The 8,545-nt window shown below is 46.5% G+C and overlaps 1 pseudogene; it reads right to left on the reverse strand.

The window, feature by feature from the left end:
* Positions 1 to 3,016: 3,016 nt before the first annotated feature.
* On the reverse strand, positions 3,017 to 6,704 carry LOC146189753 (uncharacterized; annotated as a pseudogene).
* Positions 6,705 to 8,545: the final 1,841 nt, after the last annotated feature.

The following is an 8,545-nucleotide window of genomic DNA, read 5'->3' on the forward strand; positions in this document are numbered from 1 at the left end:
TGAGAGACGCCGTAATGAAGGGCTCCGGAAGGCTTTAACTTCATGGACAGTTAGAGTTTCGGGCGAACCATCTTGTTCGAATAGGAAGCTCTGCAGCAGGCCAAGCACCACTGATATTGGAAGCAGGTTGAAGTAGCGTACGATAGGGCAGGGAAGCACCGGAAGGCGGAACGTATCTCTTAGAAGCTCTAGGAGCGCCGCGGGAATGAGGCAGGCCAGAAAGATGCACTTCCCTTCCTTCTTTTATGCGTGGTTTCACTGAAGAGAACTTTATTGCAACTCCTAAAACGGAGAACTCCACCTATCGTTTTCTCTAAACCAATTATTTACTTCTTTTTGCAGAAGCATACCTTTCCTGACAGCGGTTCCCAGACAAGTGGGCGCAATATATCAGCTGAATGTAACTTGGTACGGATATTGTCGAACGACCCATTGATGTGACTGAAAAACAAGTATTGCCGCAACAGATGCTATTATTCGCGAGAACCTCATAATCCATAAGCTACAATATGTTGGGGATATTTGCTTTTTCAAAACAACTTTACTGTGGAATGAATAGAGCCTTCAAAGGAAAACGAAAAAAAAAAGCCAGAGAGTAAAGGTAATCGCACCATCCAGATGGCGCTGATAGGTAAGTAGTCGTGGCCCTCCTACACGTGACATTTTGTCACGTGGTACATCTTGGGTATATAAGGAGGCAGCGTGCAGGTATTGAGTTTGTAATTCGTGAAGAAGAAGCGTGGAGTGTGATTGATGCCGCCAACGTGTAATTGGTGAAGAAGCCGGAAGGCTCCGGCCTGTCGCAATGGAATTACAACATAATTCGTGAAGAAGCGAGATGGCTGGGCCCTTCCTTCCACGATGACATAAGAACTTGTAATTCGTAAAAATAAGTGGGAAGACTGGTAACATTTACGATAACATTCCTCGATGAAGCTGACTAGCCCTGGGCCAGCATCGCAAGCTGTTGAGTCCCATGATCCATGAACTACGTGGTTTCCAGCGCATCCTCCGACACCTCCAATGGCCTATTGTTTCTACAATCGTAGCAGCCGAGGGTGCTCCAAATCATCACGACATCGATGCGCGCGCGCTCCGCAGAGGTGCGCTCATTGAAACACCCTATCACGACGTCGTCAGTGACACCGTCGAGGATATCACTGGTGCTGCACCCTCCAGCACCTTGGCGACTGCGAGTACTTAGTGTGTGTGCGATCCCAGGCGCATGGCACTAACGTATCTACGTCCGGGACCGTCAACCTCGAAAACCAACGTGTCCCAGTAGACCCAGTGGGCCCGCAGTAGTATTCGTCACCATCTACCAGCTGCCTTCTTACGCGCCCGACGGCGTCCTGATCGCGGCGTTGGCCCCCGACGGGATGATGCATCGCGTCCAGCAGGTAACCTTCAAGGGATAACCCACGGAATAACTCCTTACACAACTTTATGTCCACCCATGGCCACAAGGTCGTGTTATAGTACGGAGGGATGACGAGTTTGTGCTCGATGCAACCAGGCGGGCCACATAGCGGCAGTGTGCAAGACTCCGAAGTGCGAATGGCGTGCAGTCTTTGGTCATGCCACAGAAGGCTGCTCTGTTGCCTGCCAGAAATGCGATGGAAAGCATGGCACTGTGGATTGCAAGCAGCGGCGTTCCTACGTAGCGGCGACCCAAACGCTATATAAGCTATTAACAGCGAGCCGGAGCATGACCCGACGTCCATGGGAGCACGCATGAGTCCAAACTCCCAGAGGTGTCATCTGGCAGTTCTGGCACCTCCGCTACCCTAAATACCAAGGTTTATGAGGGCCCCGATGTACGTAGCAATGGCATGCATGTTACATCAGCTGCCGTTCTTATATTCGTGCCACCCTGCGAGCTAGCGTAGGAGGCCGTGTCTCAGGAGTATCGGCCGATGAAGACTTATCAGGAGCCGCTTCTTGTTCTTTTGATGAGCCAGAACAGGTGGTTTCCCCTGATTCAAAGACTGCCGTAGCTCAAGTGGCAGTATTTACCCTGCTAGCCAGGACTTTGGGTGTGCCCAAAGTAGCGCTCAGTTCATCGTCATGGGCGGAACAGTTTGATGCTGTTTCGGGCGCATCGCTATCGAGTTTCAGCGTTTGATCATCGGCTCCGTCCCGCCGGGGTGGTGCAGTGGTAAGACGTCCGAATACCGTGACGGAGATGAATTGAATTGCCGTTATTTCCATAAACGTACAATTTATGGGGGATATAAGGAAAAATTTGCGTACGGCAACTTGACGGGCCTAGCTTAAACCCAGTCTGAGGGAAGCGGCAGCGGAGACAACAGGGTTCGAACACCACCATCTAGACTACTCAAGGCCTCTCCGCTCCTCCGTGACGTCATCACACTACGACGAACGCGGAAGCTGCGCTCTGCCGCGCGTTGCTGTGGGCTTATTCTTGTTTCACTAGAATTGTGGTTGTTGCCGCATGCGAAAACATTCTTTGGTGTTTTAAGCCCCGTTGTTTAATAATAATAGTATAAATAATAATTGGCTCATAGGAAAGAAAAGGCGCAGTATCTGTCACACTTGTTTCTGTAGACGCCTGAACCACGCCGTTAGGGAAGGGAGGAAGGTAATACATAACTTTTAGTCGGCTCCAATATCGCAAGTAAACGTCTGTATATTCGTACAGCGGATTTTCTAAAGCTTTAAAGTTTCAGGAAACAGCACATAATCTAAATGGATTCATAAAAAGCCAGAAGCACTGCTTTTATTGTGCCAGTTAAGTATAACGCTACGGATATAAACATAGCTTCAGAAAGTCAGCTCTATAAAGACCGGAACATTCTGTAGTCTCTGTACTCGTTTTGGAAACAAATATCAAGAAAGTTTCGCTATGATTTCATAACACTCAAAACAAGTAACTCCACGATCAGCAGAGGACATTATTTTTGGCTCTAGAATTGATTTCAGCTCAATAAATACGTAAACTGTATCGAGTATGAAAGTATTTATTAAAATATGCAAGTTTCACAAAAAAAAATTATCAAGGCTTCAAAGTGTTAATTTTACGCTTTTGAGCGATCTTGGATTGCACAAGCCGATCGTTTCTTGCCTTGCAATAGTTCTTTAGCAGGGCATTGGTTTCTGCACCGAGCACATACTTCATCACTTGCTGCGGGCTGTGACCATTTTCGCATCTTTCAAAATTTTCATCTTTCATCAGGTTGCTTGTCAAAGTAAAAAGGACTTTTTTTTGGTTCGCCAGTGCATGGAATCAAGCACGATCTCGGCTGTCACTACAGCATTTACGACAGCTTGTTTTGGAAATTTGAGACCTCCGCGGGTCATGTTCCGAACAAGTTCATCATTCTCAATTTGAATGTCGCGGTCTTCAACTAGGTTTGCTCTGCAGGCTGTGCATGAGAGCTTCTTAAGTGCAGCGTGTGCACACTGACCGGCCACGTATGTAGCGGCAGCAATAGTTGGTTCCTTGCGTTCGAAATCGTCATCATTTACTTCCATGTTGAAGCTGCCTAACACGAGCTCATCAGTTTTAATTTCCGGCGCCCCTTCATCCATTTCTGGAAGCTCCCGGGCTGTCTGGAGACGAAGCTTTCGTTCTGATTCGTACACTTGACGAATGTAAATGTGGTACTGGGATCCAGATAGTTGTCTGTATTTGCCGAAACGCGCCTCCAAGCAGTCAGTCTGGAATTTCCCCAGGAGGACGTAGTCAAATCCCAGGTCGTGGATGCAGTAGCTGATGAGGTTTACCAACGCTTCCGTAGTGAGGCGAAGTGCACTGTGCGTCTCCTGTGTTTGAATTCCAGAATCAAATATCAAGCTTTGCCACAGGTCAAGCCATTTCAAGATACTCTGAAGAAAATCAACTTACGGAGATGATGTTTGTGTTATAGGACTCTGGAACACATCACGATGCCGTTGTCCTTTCTTGGTTGACTTGACGTTTACAACCCTCCACCACTTTTCAATGATCTTCATAAACTCTGCTGTTCCAGCTGCATGCTGGAACTTGATGGGTTGATACTTGATGGGTTGAGAGCTTTTGCTGAGAGCGTCGGAGCAGCCTTGATCAATAGATCTTGTTCCTTTAGGTGAAGGCCATGCAATGACTTGAATGATGCGGTCAGAATTTTCGGCGTCGTGCATAGGTCCAGAGATTCAGGAAAAACCATGCATGTTCCACAGTTCTGATTGATCCAGTTGATGCGAACACATCTTAGCAGGTGAACGGGGTCAATAACAAAAAAAAAGAGGCCGTGTGGGATCTGATGGATGACAGTATGAGCTGCTGAGTTTTGACGAAGTTGCAAAGAAAGACATTACGGTTGATGGAGTTGTTGTCTGTAATAACGGCAACAATGCGAAGTCGAGCCTCTTCAAGTTCATTTATGATTTTTCAGAGTACAGTATTCAATTGTTGTGCATTTATTTGCTCAACTGGTGAAATGTGAATGACGGCTTTTTGCGATGAAATGAGGCTTTGAATCATGAAAACGTGTGCCGTTTTCGCTGCATGTGAGCTGTGGCTGGCCATGCCGACAATAGTGCCACCCTTATAGTCAAAAAACGTCTGTAGATCAATCAATCAATCAATCAATCAATCAATTTTTATTTTCACCGAAACAAAAAACACATGGCGAAAAAAGGAGGTGGGAGAAAAAGCTGCACAATAGCAGCTTGACAAAGCTCCAACCACCCTGACAACAATGACAGCACTGCAACATTTCAGATTTTTGTTCAGTGTACTAGGAACTGTACAAAACGAAAGTAAAAAGAAACATCTAGTTACACTAATGCTAGTTTATAAATAACTGCTCTATGTCCCTTTTGTTAAGTTTCGTAGTGAATATGTCTTGCTTCGCAAAGTCATTGAGTGTGTGGGGGAGTGTGTATCCAACGCGTGTAGATGTATTTCATCCATCATTAGAACCGCACATTTCTCATGATTTTTCATTGTTGTCACAACCTTTTTTGCATGCGACAGGAATGAGGCGTCCTGTTGCTCAGCTGCTGGACTGACGGCATATGAACTGCAGGCACGTCACGTCTGATAGTTGATTCATGCGGCAGAATAAGAACTCCGTAGCTTCGCAAGTATTTATAGGCGTGAAGAGAAAGGGTGAATAAAAGGCTCGAAAATACGAGCAACTCAGAAGAGTAGCGGGGCGATTTGCTTGAAAGAAGGGATACTTGTTCCAACAAGAAGGTCAAAGCATCCTGTCGCTCCTCGGTTTGCAATTCTTGGTTCAAAGCATCCTCAAGAAGGACTTGCACAAGCGTCAGTGTGCTATCTGTCTTATCCACGGGCTTGAAGGCAGAAACCTTATCAAATCTCTCAATGGCTTCCAGTAGATTTGTTAGGCTCCGAATGTAATTTACAGTTGCTGGAATGTTTACACCATCACCTTTGGTCACCTCTACGTCTTGAAAAAACAGCCTTGTGGACAAGTCACTTGTTACTTTAACTGATTTTCTGATAGCTGGAGCACAATCAAGACCGAGATTTAGAAAGAGTATGCACTCAGGATAGGAAACAACTTTCCAAAATTCCGAAACCTGGATGCGTGGAAGACCGCTTAACAGAGCCTGAAAACTGTCAATGCAGTTGGTGTGTTCTTCCTCTCGGTGCGTCTCAATGGACTGGTTGGTGGCTTCCTGTATTGCAGCTGCTTCAAGACGCGCCTTCTTGTCATCTGGGGCCTCTCGAGAGGCACTTGTAGCTGGACCAAAAAGATACGCTGGGCAGTTTGGGAGTATGCTTGGTACTGCGTCAGGTAGAAGTCGTACCAGTTTCAGCTTAGCTTCAATCACTTTTCCTGTCTTCACATCCACGTAACTTGTTTTGTCGACCATATCCGCAGGCTTAAAGTGACGCTCGCAGACCTAGAATGTGAAATGAGATATTAGGAGGATGCAGTACCTGAAGGTAAAAAAAAAAAAATCAGCAGCCCTACCTTTTAAGGTTCTAATGATCGCAATTTAGTTTAAGTCCGCGCGCACTAAATATCAGTAATACTGTGTCTCTAAGTCACATTCACGTAGTATAGAATAAGGTTCGCACCATATCTATGGAAACCTGCTCTTTTAAGGCGGAAGCCTTTAATGACTCATACTGTCGTGGACAAAGTGTGTCCCGCTTTTGCGGCAGCTGTCACTTGGCGTTCCTCGGTGTGCGTTCAAGTGTGGAATTCAGATGCAGGAACGCTAGACAAGATGAGACTTCTGGAGGAAAGGCGCAGTATCCATCGCACTTTCGCCGACGAGTGTGCGTTTGGATGGAACGCCATCGCGATCCTGTTGCGTGTTCTCTGGCGCGCGTTCAAGTGTGGGATTGCAGATGTCAGGAACGCTAGACAAGATGAGATTTCTCGGGCTTTCGCCTTCCACTACTTTACTTGCTAAAGTCCCTCGTTATTTTTAAGGTAACTATCACGCACACATAATCTCAGAGTATCTATGTAGCGTTAATGATGCAAAGAAGTTGTCGATAACAAATAGTAAAGAGGAATATTTGCCTTACCACCGATCGCTTTCCTGGTGTGAAATCGGCACGATGGATGGCTTTTATCCACTGAGCCCTTCTCACTAGGTCCGATGGGAACGCGAAGACTCTCACTGTATCCCCACCATCATAGTTTCCGCGGCACCGCGGTACACAGCAATGTCCAGGCATTCTCAAAACGTGCACACTTGATGAAAACACTGCAGCATCAGCGCGGACCTGTCACCGCCACTCATCCAGTGCTTATTTTAAAAAAAAATCCGCAAAACTTTTGCGACACACATTGCACAAAGGCGAAATCTCGCACTGCAGTTGGAGCATGAACAACACACCACCTAGACTAACCACTGGCACCCCTCGCACCCGCCTCCCGGATATGCGCCGAGACAGGAGACGACAAAAGAGCTCTGTCGTAGTGTGATGACGTAGGCGCGAGGAGGAGGAGGAGTCTAGGCGGTGTTGGTATGGTGGCTAGAAGGGGGAGGTGACGCCAACGGCGGACGGAAGCCGCTCCTCCATTTCAAGCCGGGTGTAGGTGGCGCTGTTGGCCGTAGTGCGATGCATGGTACGCGCCGCTCGCCTTGAGCCACGGTACTTGAACATACGCATGCCTACCGTGCGTGCAACGCGTCGGCCTTTCAATGATGTTGCAGGTAATGGTTTAGCTCATTAAACTCTAGTCGAACCTGATTACGGCTGACAGAATTCAATTTTAAGCCGTGGTGGTGCGGTGGTTTGGGCGTTCGACTGTTGTGCCCAAGGATGAGGGATCGCGCATCCCGGCCGCGGCGACCGCTTTTCACTGGAGGCGAAAAGCAAGGCACGCGTGTGCTGTGCGATGTTAGTACAAGTTAAAGAACTCCAGGTGGTCGAAATTCCGGAGTCCTCCACTACGGTGTCTCTCATAGCCCGAGTAATTTTCGCACATGAAACCCAACAAACAAAACAATTAAAAACGATCGGTTGGTACTAAAATACTTCTGGTGTGTAGAATACAGGCGTATCTAACCTTTCAGTTTCAGGAATTAAAGGGTCTTGAATGAGTCCCGTCTGGTCAAGATAGTGCATGTCGAAAGTAAAAGACAGACCAAGAGAATGAGGGTGGAAGGATGTTTCGGCTCCGTGCGGTCGCATTTTTTTTTCCCACAACGTTGTTTGCCCCAGGGGATAAAATAATATGTAAGAAGAAAATTAAAAGGGGTAATAAATGAAAGAAAAAAGGTTGGCTGTTCTTTGGTCGATGTTTTCCACCTCCTTCAGTTTCAAGAATACGAAGTATCAGCATTACTCCTAAAAAATGTGATTGGGGATCCAAACAAGCAAAACAAAGCATAGCAAAAATTTATTGCACATCGTAGTAATAGCAATGTCAGTTCAGTTCAGTCGTGTCCGACTCTTCGTGACCCTATGGACCATGTCACGCCACGCTTTCCGGTCTCCCACTATCTTCCTAATATCACATAACTTCACCTGCAGCGCCTCGATGATGCCATCTAACCATCGCGTTCACTGCCTACCCCTTCTCCGGCGACCCTCAACCTTTCCCAACATCAAATCTTTCTCCAGCGACTCCTCTCTTCTCATCAGATGACCAAAGTAGCTGAGCTTTAACTTTAGAATTTGACCCTCCAATGAGCAGTCAGGGTTTATGGTCGACAATATCGACTGAATTGATCTTCTGGCAGTCCAAGGAACTCTCAAAAGTCTCCGCCAGCACCACAACTCAAACGCGTCAAGTCTTCGGCAGTCACAAAATAGCAATGTACTGCACATCATAACATTCAGGGTAATTCAAAATAACAGATACATTTACACATGCTTCTGTGTAATTAGAAAAAAAAAACATTAAACATTGATTACAAACACTGCATTCATCTCTTGGCACTAAGAAATGGGGAGGCAAGGATATCACTTCCCGCTAAATAAAAAAAAAATATTACATTCGACCTTGAATAAATATGCAACTTAGAGCACCCTCCTAAGTTTCAGCACTTTCATTCTTCCCTGCTTAGCGTTGCGCTTACAGTTCTGGGCCTTAACATAGAA

The sequence above is a fragment of the Amblyomma maculatum genome, chromosome 5, assembly GCF_055883805.1.
Source record: "Amblyomma maculatum isolate TAMU_Amacu chromosome 5, ASM5588380v1, whole genome shotgun sequence".
In the NCBI taxonomy this organism is placed as follows: domain Eukaryota; kingdom Metazoa; phylum Arthropoda; class Arachnida; order Ixodida; family Ixodidae; genus Amblyomma; species Amblyomma maculatum.